The sequence below is a fragment of the Triticum aestivum genome, chromosome 2D (assembly GCF_018294505.1).
Source record: "Triticum aestivum cultivar Chinese Spring chromosome 2D, IWGSC CS RefSeq v2.1, whole genome shotgun sequence".
NCBI lineage: Eukaryota > Viridiplantae > Streptophyta > Magnoliopsida > Poales > Poaceae > Triticum > Triticum aestivum.
Window position 1 is genome coordinate 243,747,820 of NC_057799.1, and position 17,054 is coordinate 243,764,873.

Below are 17,054 nucleotides of genomic sequence, written 5' to 3' on the forward strand. Positions count from 1 at the left end.
AAACCCACTTCTCAGAGTCCACGTGTTGTACAGGGTGCTTCATCGCCAACAAGGTATTTTAGCTTCGTCTGGCTCCTGTTCAGGAAGCCGAATAGAAGTGGATGTTGGAAGACCTCGTCCTCTCACGAGCCAGACTCGGGCACGTCTGCACGCCCACTACCCACGCGATGATCGTGGCCACGTAGAGCTAGGCCACGACCCCCTCTCTGTTGTACTCTCCTGTATATAAAGGGCCATGCCCTATGATCAATACAATGCGGTGAATATTACCTTTCTACTTCACCAGAGCCAGTTCTTTCCTTCCTGTCCATGGCCGGCTCTCATGCCTCCGACGCCGGCTCTGACTCCGGGGAACTGCCCCATGGCAGCGCGCCGTTGCCTGCTACTTTTCCCCCTCCCACCTCCTCTCCACTACCCATCACCATCAGTCCGCTACCCATTAGCACCGCTCCCCCAGCCACCGCTTCGCTGAACCTCACCGTGTCACCGCTGGGGGCAGCCCTCTCTGACGGCGCCTCCTCCTCCACTGCGCCGCCGCCATCGATCCACGCCGTCAACATCGGGGCGCACATCGACTTCAAGCTGGATCCCATCTCCGACAACTACTCGAAGTGGCGCCGCATCATGTCCTTCATCCTTCGCAAGTCCAGCGTGGAGAGCCACGTCCTCGTCCACTCCGAGCCCCTCCAGCAGACGGCTCAGTGGCGCTATGATGATCTTCAGATCCTTCTCATGATCTACGGTACGATTACCGATGAGCTCTATGATGTCATTTCTGCCAAAGATATCACCGCATATCACGCCTGGGTTCTCCTCGATGCCTTCTTCCGCGATAACCTCGCGGGCCGTGCCGTTCACGTCGGCGCCGCGTTCCGGTCCACGGTCCAGGGTGACCTCTGGATCGGTGAGTTCTGCCGGCGCCTCAAGGCGCTAGCCGACGAGCTCGACAACCTCGACGAGCACGTCTCAGACAAGACTCTGACCCTGGAGCTCATCCGCGGGCTCTCTCCGCGGTTCCAGGTGATGGCGTCGCTGCTGCCGATGCAGGTCCCGTTTCCCAACTTCGTCCAGGCCCGCTCCAGGCTGATGCTGTAGGAAATCAACCTGGACGCACGTGCCCGCACCGTGGGGACCACCGCCCTCAACGCCACCACCGGCGGCTCCTCCTCGGGCGCTGGCGGCTCGGGGACCGCCGGATCAGGAGACCGCGGGGCGCAGCAGCAGCCACGCCAGGCAGATCGCTCTGTCCCCTCCGAACGCGGGGGGCGCGGCCGTGGACGTGGCCGCGGCCGTGGACGCGGCTACGGTGGCCGTGGCGGGCCCCCAACCGCTTCCCTCCCGTCGCAGCAGTCCTGGATGGGGTATTTCGCTCCGTGGGGCACGCCGTTCCCTCCCGCTGGTCGCGCTCCCTAGGTGCCGACCAACGCCGCGGCGTGCTCAGTCCACGACCCGGCGTCCCGCACCAGGCCTACCCCATGGTCTACGGCGCGCCTCCGACGTACGGCACGGCTCCACCATACGGCACAGCACCGTCACCACCCCAGCTCGCCGCTCCACCACCACCCTCATGGGACCAGATTGGGCTGCTCCACACCGACATGAACAACATGTCCCTGCAGCCTGCTGGTGCCGGAGAGTGGTACCTCGACATGGGCGCCTCGAGCCACATCACCAACAACGCAGGTAACTTGAGCTCGTCTTGTTTTTCTTCAGAGCACCCATCCATCCTGGTAGGCGATGGTTCATACATGTATGTTCTGTCCACCGGCACCGCTTCCCTCCCACCCCGCCCATTCTCTCTCAACCATGTTCTTTTCTCCCCTTCCGTCATTAAGAACCTTCTCTCTGTTCGACAATTTACCACTGACAATTCCATTTCTGTTGAGTTTGCCCCTCATGGCTTTCTTGTGAAGGATCTGGCGACCAGGACACCTCTCGTGAGGTCAAATAGCTCCACCGGCCTCTACCCGTTCTTCGGCGAGTCACCTACCGCTCTCACCGTCGACGTGGGCGCCCTGTGGCATCGGCGCTTATGGCATCCTAGCTGCGCCTCCTTATCTAGCTTAGCTAAAGATTTCCTTTCATGTACTCCTAGCATTCCTCCCCCGGCCACTTGTTAGGGCGGCAGCCACGGCTACCTTTTCCTACCTCTACATTTACTACTTCTCCATTTCAGCTTATCCATAGTGACTTGTGGACATGATAGAGGCGAGGGTGTCCCGATCTTTCGATGAGATGATAACTATCGATTTGGTGGAGACGACTTTGACGATCCGACTACAAACGTGCACGACGTTGCGCCTTAGCAATCGCTAAACCAATCTCCTGAGGTTACTGACGATGCCGGAAGCACGATCAGCCTGACCACGAAGGTCTATTCCTGCAAGCAATCGAAGAACGAGCAAGAATATGATAAAGCAATCTGAATATTGCGAATATATATGAAGTATTGATAATGGTGGGGATCCGTAAGCGGTCTTGGTCTAGTCGTTGGACACGAACGAAGTACACGAAGTTGCAATGGCTAACTTTTAACTAAACAAATCCCCAGGAAAAAGCTACTAGATGGATCTACTTATATAGGAGCAAGGGGTGGCGGCCAAGGAGGTGGGAGGACGTCCCAAGGCAGCCTAAAACCAACCCTAGGTCATACAAGGCTCATGGGCCCAAGTGGAGGTGATGCAACACCTTTGGACTTGTAGTTTGACTCGGATTCTGGTGCAACGTCAGATTGTTTCGACCATAACTCAATGCTCCGGACGAATTTAAAGGTGAATCCAATTGGGTTGGAAAGAGCACGAAATCTAGTTTCCAACAAAAAAAGAATCACCCCATTCGGAGTCCGTATGAAAAAGTTGTTGGCGTTTTGAGTCAGGTATGTCTGTGCAGTCCGAATCTGAATCCAGAACGTGAGAGACTTCCGTATCAACTCTTGGAATGTGCATCTCGCGCTTGTTCTCCTTGTGCGCAACACGTCGTTTTTTTTCCTGTTCAGCTTTGCAAGCAAGATGAAATAAATGGTCCATAGGATAACACTCTTCATGTATTAGTATCTCCTGAATGTCATGATTTAATCCTCCCCAAAATCTATCCATAAAATCTTCTTCACTTTCTTCTAAAGAGGAATGCAGCAAGGTAGTTTGTAAAGTATCATAATATTTCGTTACGGTGTCACTACCTTGTTTTAAATGTTGCAACTTTGTAATCATGTCACGAGTATAATAATCGGGAACGAATGTATGTCGCATGGCAAGTTTCAAATCATCCCAAGTAGTAGGTATATCATTAGGGTGTAACCGACAATATTCACTCCACCAAACTACAGCATAACCAGTGAAAGAACCAACCGCAACCTTAACTTTTTTACGTACATCAAAATTATTGGAAGCAAATATATTATTTAGGTCAAACTCCCATTCAATATATAAAGCAGGTCTAAAACGGCCATTAAATGGTGGTATAGAAACATTAACCTGATCATGTGCATTTGGATGTTTGTGCACCTCTCGTGACGGTTGTGGTATTTGCATAGGTGATGGCACATCTCCCACGATCGACAAACCCCATGAATTGACTCTAGATCCTGTCATGATTAGTAGAAACAAGAAACAAAATTCAAGAATAATGTTCCTATGAACTACTAGGATGTGGTGGTAAAGCGCTCACAGTAAAGCAAATATCAATATCTTACAAGTTCTTACCAAGCAGCAGGTGGTGACAGGCAACCAGCGGTGTTAAATAACTCCAAAGATTGAGTAAAGCGATTGCCAGGGGAACGTACGTATACACGGTGTAGAAATATGTGGAGCTGGGTTGGCTATATATGGTAGCAAAATATTAGCAATAATCAATTCAGAGATGCAATGTTGAATAAACGCTCAACGACGGTACTGTGCTGGTCCTAGGCTAGACCGGACTAGAGACGCGAGCCTAGAACACTAATGAGGTCACGGCGTAGCACAACTAGCATCAATGAAGGATACTAAGTAGCTCTGGACAACAAGATATAAGTGAAGATCACAACGGCAGTAAAGATAATGATGAAAAACAACTGCCAAGCAGGATATACAACAACTCTCTCCAACTTTCCTCTTGAAAAGTTTGTGCCAATTTTCTGATAAATTTTTTCAAAGAATGCTACTAACTCAAGCTTTCCAATGCAAAAAGAATCACTCAATTCCGAGTTGATATGAGGAGTCAAAGAATTCTGAAACTGGCTTGAAAAACTGGAATAAGCTGTGTCCGCGAACTTCGGAGGGCAAAAAGACCTATTTAGAAGACGATTTTGAGGTATCAAATATTGAACTCGTCTCTGCAACTATTTAGATGCGGCTCGTCGCTAGCTTTCATTTGAGTACTCGCGGAGCCAAAACGGACTTCGTATGAGGAAGTTATGCCTGTTTTACTAAACAGTGCACAAAACAGATTCCAATCCGAATTCAACTACGAGATTGAGTCTAGATAGATCCGAATTTTGTTTTTTTTCTTCTCTTTTTTTTTTCCTCACACTTTTTTTTCTTTTTCTTTCTCTTTTTTTTCTCTGTCTTTTTTTTCTATCCCTCTTTCCAAGACAAACTAGATAAGATGCAGATTGGATCAAGCGAAGATGTGAACGACCTTAACTATGACTGCGACAATGAACTATGGGTAGCACGTGGTAGAAAGTGATGGATGGTGTGGTGGACAGCGGAAGGGATAACGATGCAGCGGCGACGTGACTAATGTGAACAGAACTCGAAACTCTAAACGAACTAGACCCTAAGACCAGCAACTCGACACGATGATGCAAACGATAATTCAATAATGCAAACAATGAAAAGAAAATTGCAAAGGCTCAGACTGGCTTGGACAAAAGGATGAATAGATCTAACTTTTTTGTGGCTTTTTCTTGGACAATAGGTAAGAAAATAAATCTAATCTAGGGGAAACTGGAAATTCTCACCGAGCAACCTGAAAACTGATACCGCTTGATAGAGGCGAGGGTGTCCCGATCTTTCGATGAGATGATAACTATCGATTTGGTGGAGACGACTTTGACGATCCGACTACAAACGTGCACGACGTTGCGCCTTAGCAATTGCTAAACCAATCTCCTGAGGTTACTGACGATGCCGGAAGCACGATCAGCCTGACCACGAAGGTCTATTCTTGCAAGCAATCGAAGAACGAGCAAGAATATGATAATGCAATCTGAATATTGCGAATATATATGAAGTATTGATAATGGTGGGGATCCGTAAGTGGTCTTGGTCTGGTCGTTGGACACAAACGAAGTACACGAAGTTGCAATGGCTAACTTTTAACTAAACAAATCCCCAGGAAAAAGCTACTAGATGGATCTACTTATATAGGAGCAAGGGGTGGCGGCCAAGGAGGTGGGAGGACGTCCCAAGGCAGCCTAAAACCAACCCTAGGTCGTACAAGGCTCATGGGCCCAAGTGGAGGTGATGCAACACCTTTGGACTTGTAGTTTGACTCGGATTCTGGTGCAATGTCAGATTGTTTCGACCATAACTCAATGCTCCGGACGAATTTAAAGGTGAATCCAATTGGGTTGGAAAGAGCACGAAATCTAGTTTCCAACAAAAAATGAATCACCCAATTCGGAGTCCGTATGAAAAAGTTGTTGGCGTTTTGAGTCAGGTATGTCTGTGCAGTCCGAATCTGAATCCAGAACGTGAGAGACTTGGACTCTATCTTCTCTTGGCCCAAAAGTGACGTGAGAGGACTTTTTGAACAGAACCTAAACTTCTCCTTTTGCCTTATCTTCATATGTGGATTGTAAAAATGTCCCATACACCTGCAATTAGACAAAACACAAAAGTGTGTGAAGTATTTTTGTTCTGGATAACATAAATAGATTATTGAATAGTTTGCACTAGAAATCACCTGACAAATATGCATGTATGCAATATTTTTGGTCGTATCCAAGGTAGTCATGTCCTCATCAGGACATCACCAGTTCCTAGCTATTCCGGCTATGCATATTATTTAATCGTAGTTGATGATTTTAGCCATTACTCATGGAGCTTCCCCCTCCGTCACAAATCAGATGCTACTGACATTCTCGTACACTTTTATGCCTATGTGCTCACGCAGTTTCATCTTTGCATTCAGTGTATTCATTGTGACAACGGGGTGAATTCCTCAACGTTCGTTTACGCTCCTTCCTCTCTGAGAATGGCATCTCTCTCTGTCTCTCCTGCCCGCACACCTCCCCCCAAAATGGCAAAGCTGAGAGGGCCATCCGCACCACTAACGACATCATGCGCACCCTCCTTCTCCAAGCTCATATGCCGCCGGAATTTTGGGTAGAAAGCCTCAACACTGTTGGGGAACATAGTAATTTCAAAATTTTCCTACGCACACGCAAGATCATGGTGATGCATAGCAATAAGAGGGGAGAGTGTTGTCCACGTACCCTCGTAGACCGAAAGCGGAAGCGTTATGACAACGCGGTTGATGTAGTCGTACGTCTTCACGATCGACCGATCCTAGCACCGAAATTACGGCACCTCCGCGATCTGCACACGTTCGGCTCGGTGACGTCCCACGAACTCACGATCCAGCAGAGTGTCGAGGGAGAGCTCCGTCAGCACGACGGTGTGATAACGGTGATGATGAAGCTACCGGCGCAGTGATTCGCCTAAGCACTACGATGATATGACCGAGGTGGATTATGGTGGAGGGGGCACCGCACACGGCTAAGGGATCAATGATCAACTTGTCTGTTCTAGGGTGCCCCTCGGCCCTCGTATATAAAGGAGCAAGGGGGAGGCCGGCCGGCCCTTGGGGCGCGCCAAGGAGGGGGAGGAGTCCTCCTCCTAGTAGGAGTAGGACTCCCCCTTTCCTAGTCCAACTAGGAGGAGGAAGGGGGAAGGAAGGAGAGGGAGCGGAGAAGGAAAGGGGGGCGCGCCCCCTCCCTAGTCCAATTCAGACTCCCTATAGGAAGGGGGCGCGGCGCCCCTTGTGGGCTGCCTCCCCTCTTCCCTATGGCCCATGTAGGCCAAATAGTCCCCCCCCGGGGGGGTTCCGATAGCCCCCCGGTACTCCGATAATTATCCGGTGACCCCCGGAACTCATCCGGTGTCCGAATATAGTCATCCAATATATCAATCTTTATGTCTCGACCATTTCGAGACTCCTCATCATGTCCGTGATCACATCCGGGACTCTGAACTATCTTTGGTACATCAAAACACATAAACTCATAATACCGATCGTCACCGAACGTTAAGCGTGCGGACCCTACGGGTTCGAGAACTATGTAGACATGACCGAGACACGTCTCCGGTCAATACCCAATAGCGGAACCTGGATGCTCATATTAGCTCCCACATATTCTACAAAGATCTTTATCGGTCAAACCGCATAACAACATACGGTGTTCCCTTTGTCATCGGTATGTTACTTGCCCGAGATTCGATCATCGGTATCTCAATACCTAGTTCAATCTCGTTACCGGTAAGTCTCTTTACTCGTTCCGTAATGCATCATCCTATAACTAACTCATTAGTCACATTGCTTGCAAGGCTTATAGTGATGTGCATTATCGAGAGGGCCCAGAGATACCTCTTCTACAATCGGAGTGACAAATCCTAATCTTGATCTATGCCAACTCAACAAGTACCATCGGAGACACCTGTAGAGCACCTTTATAATCACCCAGTTACGTTGTGATGTTTGGTAGCACACAAAGTGTTCCTCCGGTATTCGGGAGTTGCATATTCTCATAGTCATAGGAACATGTATAAGTCATGAAGAAAGCAATAGCAATATACTAAACGATCAAGTGCTAAGCTAACGGAATGGGTCAAGTCAATCACATCATTCTCTAATGATGTGATCCCGTTAATCAAATGACAACTCATGTCTATGGCTAGGAAACTTAACCATCTTTGATTCAACGAGCTAGTCAAGTACATGCATACTAGTGACACTCTGTTTGTCTATGTATTCACACATGTACTAAGTTTCCGGTTAATACAATTCTAGCATGAATAATAAACATTTATCATGATATAAGGAAATATAACTAACAACTTTATTATTGCCTCTAGGGCATATTTCCTTCAGTCTCCCACTTGCACTAGAATCAATAATCTAGATTACACAGTAATGATTCTAACACCCATGGAGTCTTGGTGTTGATCATGTTTTGCTCGTGAGAGAGGTTTAGTCAACGGGTCTGCAACATTCAGATCCGTATGTATCTTGCAAATCTCTATGTCTCCCTCCTTGACTTGACCGCGGATGGAATTGAAGCGTCTCTTGATGTGCTTGGTTCTCTTGTGAAATCTGGATTCCTTTGCCAAGGCAATTGCACCAGTATTGTCACAAAAGATTTTCATTGGACCCGATGCACTAGGTATGACACCTAGATCGGATATGAACACCTTTATCCAGGCTCCTTCATTTGCTGCTTCCGAAGCAGCTATGTACTCCGCTTCACACGTAGATCCCGCCACGACGCTTTGCTTAGAACTGCATCAACTGATAGCTCCACCGTTCAATATAAACACGTATCCGGTTTGTGACTTAGAGTCATCCGGATCGGTGTCAAAACTTGCATCGACGTAACCATTTACGACGAGCTCTTTGTCACCTCCATAAATGAGAAACATATCCTTAGTCCTTTTCAGGTATTTCAGGATGTTCTTGACCGCTGTCCAGTGATCCACTCCTGGATTACTTTGGTACCTCCCTGCTAAACTGATAGCAAGGCACACATCAGGTCTTGTACACAGCATTGCATACATGATAGAGCCTATGGCTGAAGCATAGGGAACACCTTTCATTTTCTTTCTATCTTCTGCAGTGGTCGGGCATTGAGTCTGACTCAACTTCACACCTTGTAACACAGGCAAGAACCCTTTCTTTGCTTGATCCATTTTGAATCTTTTCAAAACTTTATCAAGGTATGTGCTTTGTGAAAGTCCAGTTAAGCGTCTTGATCTATCTCTATAGATCTTGATGCCCAATATATAAGCAGCTTCACCGAGGTCTTTCATTGAAAAACTCTTTCAAGTATCCTTTTATGCTATCCAAAAATTCTATATCATTTCCAATCAACAATATGTCATCCACATATAATATTAGAAATGCTATAGAGCTCCCACTCACTTTCTTGTAAATACAGGCTTCTCCAAAAGTCTGTATAAAACCATATGCTTTGATCACACTATCAAATCCATTCAGGAATGCAGTCTTTACATCCATTTGCCAAATTTCATAATCATAAAATGCAGCAATTGCTAACATGATTCGGACGGACTTAAGCTTCGCTACGGGTGAGAAGGTCTCATCGTAGTCAACTCCTTGAACTTGTCAAAAACCTTTCACAACAAGTCGAGCTTTGTAGACAGTAACATTACCGTCAGTGTCAGTCTTCTTCTTGAAGATCCATTTATTCTCGATGGCTTGCCGATCATCGGGCAAGTCAACCAAAGTCCACACTTTTTTCTCATACATGGATCCCATCTCAGATTTCATGGCCTCAAGCCATTTCATGGAATCTGGGCTCATCATCGCTTCCTCATAGTTCGTAGGTTCGTCATGGTCAAGTAACATGACCTCCAGAACAGGATTTCCGTACCACTCTGGTGCGGATATTACTCTGGTTGACCTACGAGGTTCGGTAGTAACTTGATCTGAAGTTACATGATCATCATCATTAGCTTCCTCACTAATTGGTGTAGGAGTCACCGAAACAGATTTCTGTGATGAACTACTTTCCAATAAGGGAGTAGGTACAGTTACCTCATCAAGTTCTACTTTCCTCCCACTCATTCTTTCGAGAGAAACTCCTTCTCTATAAAGGATCCATTCGTAGCAACGAATGTCTTGCCTTCGAATCTGTGATAGAAGGTGTACCCAACAGTCTCCTTTGGGTTTCCTATGAAGACACATTTCTCCGATTTGGGTTCGAGCTTATCAGGTTGAAGCTCTTTCACATAAGCATCGCAGCCCCAAACTTTAAGAAACGACAACTTTGGTTTCTTGCCAAACCATAGTTCATAAGGTGTCGTCTCAACGGATTTAGATGGTGCCCTATTTAACGTGAATGCAGCCGTCTCTAAAGCATAACCCCAAAACGATAGTGGTAAATCAGTAAGAGACATCATAGATCGCACCATATCTAGTAAAGTACGATTACGACGTTCGGACACACCATTACGCTGTGGTGTTCCGGGTGGCGTGAGTTGCGAAACTATTCCGCATTGTTTGAAATGAAGACCAAACTCGTAACTCAAATATTCTGCTCCATGATCAGATCGTAGAAACTTTATTTTCTTGTTACGATGATTTTCCACTTCACTCTAAAATTCTTTGAACTTTTCAAATGTTTTAGACTTATGCTTCATCAAGTAGATATACTCATATCTACTCAAATCATCTGTGAAGGTGAGAAAATAACGATACCCGCCGCGAGCCTCAACATTCATCGGACCACATACATTAGTATGTATGATTTCCAGCAATCTGTTGCTCGCTCCATTGTTCCGGAGAACGGAGTTTTAGTCATCTTGCCCATGAGGCATGGTTCGCAAGTACCAAGTGATTCCAAAAGTCCATCAGAATGGAGTTTCATGCGCTTTGCACCAATATGACCCAAACGGCAGTGCCACCAATAAGTTGCACTATCATTATCAACTCTGCATCTTTTGGCTTCAATATTATGAATATGTGTATCATTACTATCGAGATTCAATAAAAATAGACGACTCTTCAAGGGTGCATGACCATAAAAGATATTACTCATATAAATAGAACAACCATCATTCTCTGATTTAAATGAATAACCGTCTCGCATCAAACAAGATCCAGATATAATGTTCATGCTTAACGCTGGCACTAAATAACAATTACTCAGGTCTAAAACTAATCCCGAAGGTAGATGTAGAGGTAGTGTGCCGACCGCGATCACATCGACTTTGGAACCATTTCCCACGCGCATTGTCACCTCGTCCTTAGCCAATCTTCGCTTAATCCATAGTCCCTGTTTCGAGTTGCAAATATTAGCAACAGAACCAGTATCAAATACCCAGGTGCTATTGCGAGTATTAGTAAGGTACACATCAAAAACATGTATATCACATATACCTTTGTTCACCTTGCCATCCTTCTTATCCGCCAAATACTTGGGGCAGTTCCGCTTCCAGTGACCAGTCCCTTTGCAGTAGAAGCACTCAGTCTCAGGCTTAGGTCCAGACTTGGGCTTCTTCACTTGAGCAGCAACTTTCTTGCCGTTCTTCTTGAAGTTCCCCTTCTTCCCTTTACCCCTTTTTCTTGAAACTGGTGGTCTTGTTAACCATCAACACTTGATGCTCCTTGATTTCTACCTCCGCAGCCTTTAGCATTGCGAAGAGTTCGGGAATTGTCTTATCCATCCCTTGCATGTTATAGTTCATCACGAAGCTCTTGTATCTTGGTGGCAGTGATTGAAGAATTCTGTAAATGACACTATCATCAGGAAGATTAACTCCCAATTGAATCAAGTGATTGTTATACCCAGACATTTTGAGTATATGCTCACTGACAGAACTATTCTCCTCCATCTTGCAGCTGTAGAACTTATTGGAGACTTCATATCTCTCAATCCGGACATTTGCTTGAAATATTAACTTCAACTCCAGGAACATCTCATATGCTCCATGACGTTCAAAACATCGTTGAAGTCCCGGTTCTAAGCCGTAAAGCATGGCACACTGAACTATCGAGTAGTCATCAGCTTTGTTCTGCCAGACGTTCATAACATCTGGCGTTGCTCCTGCAGCGGGTTTGGCACTTAGCGGTGCTTCCAGGACCTAATTCTTCTGTGCAGCAATGAGGACAATCCTCAAGTTACGGACCCAGTCCGTGTAGTTGCTACCATCATCTTTCAACTTAGCTTTCTCCAGGAACGCATTAAAATTCAACGGAACAACAGCACAGGCCATCTATCTACAACAACATAGACATGCAAAATACTATCAGGTACTAAGTTCATGATAAACTAAAGTCCAATTAATCAAATTACTTAAGAACTCCCACTTAGATAGACATCCCTCTAATCATCTAAGTGATCACGTGATCCAAATCAACATAAACCATGTCTGATCATCACGTGAGATGGAGTAGTTTTCAATGGTGAACATCACTATGTTGATCATATCTACTATATGATTCACGCTCGACCTTTCAGTCTCAGTGTTCCGAGGCCATATCTGCATATGCTAGGCTCATCAAGTTTAACCCGAGTATTCCGCGTGTGCAAAACTGGCTTGCACCCGTTGTATGTGAACGTAGAGCTTATCACACCCGATCATCACGTGGTGTCTCGGCACGACAAACTGTCGCAACGGTGCATACTCAGGGAGAACACTTATACCTTGAAATTTAGTGAGAGATCATCTTATAATGCTTCCGCCGGACTAAGCAAATAAGATGCATAAAGGATAAACATCACATGCAATCAAAATATGTGACATGAGATGGCCATGATCATCTTGCGCCTTTGATCTCCATCGCCAAAATACCGTCATGATCTCTATCATCACCGGCATGACACCATGATCTCCATCATCTTGATCTCTATCAACGTGCCGTCACATGGTCGTCTCGCCAACTATTGCTCTTGCAACTATTGCTATCGCATAGCGATAAAGTAAAGCAATTATTTGGCGCTTGCAACTTATGCAATAAAGAGACAACCATAAGGCTTCTGCCAGTTGCCGATAATTTCAAAAACATGATCATCTCATACAACAATTTATATCTCATCATGTCTTGACCATATCATATCACAACATGCCCTGCAAAAACAAGTTAGACGTCCTCTACTTTGTTGTTGCAAGTTTTACATGGCTGCTACGGGCTGAGCAAGAACCGTTCTTACCTATGCATCAAAACCACAATGATTTTTCGTCAAGTATGTGATGTTTTAACCTTCAACAAGGACCGGGCGTAGCCACACTCGATTCAACTAAAGTTGGAGAAACTGACACCCGCCAGCCACCTGTGCGCGAAGCACGTCGGTAGAACCAGTCTCGCGTAAGCGTACGCGTAATGTCGGTCCGGGCCGCTTCATCCAACAATACCGCTGAATCAAAGTATGACATGCTGGTAAGCAGTATGACTATTATCGCCCACAACTCACTTGTGTTCTACTCGTGCAGATAACATCTACGCATAGACCTGGCTCAGATGCCACTGTTGGGGAACGTAGTAATTTCAAAATTTTCCTACGCACACGCAAGATAATGGTGATGCATAGCAACGAGAGGGGAGAGTGTTGTCCACGTACCCTTGTAGACCAAAAGCGGAAGCATTATGACAACACGGTTGATGTAGTCGTATGTCTTCACGATCGACCGATCCTAGCACCGAAAGTACGGCACCTCCGCGATCTGCACACGTTCGGCTCGGTGACGTCCTACGAACTCACGATCCAACAGAGTGTCGAGGGAGAGCTTGTCAGCACGACGGCGTGATAACGGTGATGATGAAGCAACCGGCGCAGGGCTTCGCCTAAGCACTACGACGGTATGACCGAGGTGGATTATGGTGGAGGGGGCACCGCACACGGCTAAGGGATCAATGATCAACTTGTCTGTTCTAGGGTGCCCCCTGCCCCCGTATATAAAGGATCAAGGGGGGAGGCCGGCCGTCCCTTGGGGTGCGCCAAGGAGGGGGAGGAGTCCTCCTCCTAGTAGGAGTAGGACTCCCCCTTTCCTAGTCCAACTAGGAGGAGGAAGGGGGAAGGGAGGAGAGGGAGAGGAGAAGGAAGGGGGGGGGCGCCCCCCTCCCTAGTCCAATTCGGACTCCCTATAGGGAGGGGGCGCGGCTGCCCCTTGTGGCCTGCCTCCCCTCTTCCCTATGGCCCATGTAGGCCCAGTAGTCCCCCCGGGGGTTCCGATAACCCTCCGGCACTCCGATAATTATCCGGTGAACCCCGGAACTCATCCGGTGTCCGAATATAGTCATCCAATATATCAATCTTTATGTCTCGACCATTTCGAGACTCCTCGTCATGTCCGTGATCACATCCGGGACTTCGAACTACCTTCGGTACATCAAAACACATAAACTCATAATACCGAACGTTAAGCGTGCGGACCCTACGGGTTCGAGAACTATGTAGACATGACCGAGACACGTCTCCGGTCAATAACCAATAGCGGAACCTGGATGCTCATATTAGCTCCCACATATTCTACAAAGATCTTTATCGGTCAAACCGCATAACAACATACGTTGTTCCCTTTGTCATCGGTATGTTACTTGCCCGAGATTCGATCGTCGGTATCTCAATGCCTAGTTCAATCTCGTTACCGGTAAGTCTCTTTACTCGTTCCGTAATGCATCATCCCGCAACTAACTCATTAGTCACATTGCTTGCAAGGCTTATAGTGATGTGCATTACCGAGAGGGCCCAGAGATACCTCTCCAACAATCGGAGTGACAAATCCTATTCTCGATCTATGCCAACTCAACAAACACCATCGGAGACACCTGTAGAGCACCTTTATAATCATCCAGTTACGTTGTGGCGTTTGGTAGCACACAAAGTGTTCCTCCGGTATTCGTGAGTTGCATAATCTCATAGTCATAGGAACATGTATAAGTCATGGAGAAAGCAATAGCAGAAAACTAAACGATCAAGTGCTATGCTAACGGAATGGGTCAAGTCAATCACATCATTCTCCTAATGATGTGATCCCGTTAATCAAATGACAACCCATGTCTATGGCTAGGAAACTTAATCATCTTTGATCAACGAGCTAGTCAAGTAGAGGCATACTAGTGACACTCTGTTTGTCTATGTATTCACACATGTACTAAGTTTCCGGTTAATACAATTCTAGCATGAATAATAAACATTTATCATGATATAAGAAAATACAAATAACAACTTTATTATTGCCTCTAGGGCATATTTCCTTTAAACACTGCCACTGATCTCCTCAACATTCGTCCATCACGAGCCATTGACAACAACACTCCTCATTTTACGTTGCATGGCGTACCCCCCACGTACGATCATTTGCATACCTTTGGGTGCCTCTGTTACCCTAACCTCTACGCCACCACTCCCCACAAATTAGCCCCGCGCTCACGTCATTGCGTCCTCCTCGGTCTCCCTCGTGAGCACAAAGGCTATCGTTGCCTTGACCTCGAGACACGGCAAGTAATCACTTCCCGACACGTCATTTTCGACGAGAGTGTTTTCCCATACACTGATGCCACACCAGCCTCCCACGCCACAAACAATCCCGTGACCAGATCCCCATACCCGATCCTCCTCGATTACCCCGCACCCAATCCGACTGCACCCACTGGCGCACCTACCTCGTACGCCCCAACCAACCCAATGCCCCCCATCCCCTCCGGGATCGCCGCCCGCCAGACCTGCACGCCCATCTCCACCGGGATCAGCACGCACTACCCCACCCCCCACGTGCGGCTCACCACCCGCCAACCCCGTACCTTCCCCTAGCCCGCTGTCGGCCACTTGCGACAGCGACCCCCTGGCCAGTTCATGCTCGGCACTTGGCCGTCCCTTGCCCCCCTCCCGCGCCATTCCAATCACGCCGCGTCGTAACGCCCAGACCATGCAGACTCGGGGCAAGTCCGGTTTTCTGCAACCCAAAGCCCTCTTCTCACCTCATTCTCTCGTCGCCGAGGCCACCAGTACTGCCATCTCGCCCATCCCTTCTGCCTACAAACAAGCTCTTAAGGATGCGAACTGGTACGCCGCCATGTGTGATGAGTATCGTGCTCTGTTGCAAAACAATACGTGGTCTCTTGTTGCTCGTCCTGCAGGTGCTCATACGATGACAGGGAAGTGGGTCTTTCGCCACAACCTGCATCCTGACGGCACTCTCGCCCGTTACAAAGCGAGATGGGTGCTCCGCGGGTTCATTCAGCGACCCGGCATCGACTTCGGCAAGACCTTCAGTCCGGTGGTGAAGCCAGCGACGATACGGGTCTTCCTCAGCCTCGCCGTGTCGTCGGACTGGCCCATTCACCAACTGGACGTGAAGAACGCCTTCTTACACGGCGAGCTCGACTCCATCGTCTACAGCCAGCAACCCTCGGGGTTTGTCGACGCCGCTCGGCCCATGCACGTCTGCTAGCTCCGCAAGTCTCTCTATGGGCTGCGCCAGGCGCCGCGGGCATGGTTCCACCGCTTCCACGACTTCATCCTGTCACTCGGCTTCCATGCGTCCAAATGCGACCCATCGCTCTTCATACTCCACAGCGTCGCCGGCACCACGTATCTCTTGTTGTACGTAGACGATATCCTACTCACCGCCAGCTCCACCCACCTGCTGCACTCCACCATAGCCCCTCTGCACGCTGAGTTCGCCATGACCGATCTCGGCGAGCTGCACCACTTCCTCGGCATCACCACGCACCGCACCAGCTCCGGGCTTTTCCTCTCGCAGCAGCAGTACGCCCTCGAGATACTCGATCGCGCCGCCATGCTCAATTGCAAGCCCGTCGCCACGCCAGCCGACACCAAAAACAAGCTCTTGTCGCTCGCCGGCGCTCCCATCTCCGACCGCGCGCTGTATCAGAGTTTGGCTGGCGCCTTGCAATACCAGACACTGACGCAGCCGGACCTCGCCTATGCCGTGCAGCAATTATGCTTGTTCATGCATGATCTGCGTGAGGCACATTTCACTCTTCTCAAGCGCGTGTTGCGGTACGTGCGCGGCTCCGCTCACCTCGGGCTTCACCTACGACGCGGCAGCAGCGGCACCAACCTCGTGGCTTACTCCGACGCCGACTGGGCAGGATGCCCGGACACACGGCGCTCTACGTGAGGCTTCTGCGTCTTCCTCGGCGACAATCTCGTCTCTTGGTCCTCCAAGAGGCAGCACACGGTGTCGCGCTCAAGCGCGGAGGCCGAGTACCGCGCGGTGGCGCACGCCGTGGCTGACACATGCTGGCTTCGTCAACTCCTTCATGAGCTGCACCGGCCGCCGGCAAACGCGAGATCGTCTACTGCGACAACGTCAGCGCCATGTACCTCTCCTCCAACCCAATACAGCACCAGCGCACCAAGC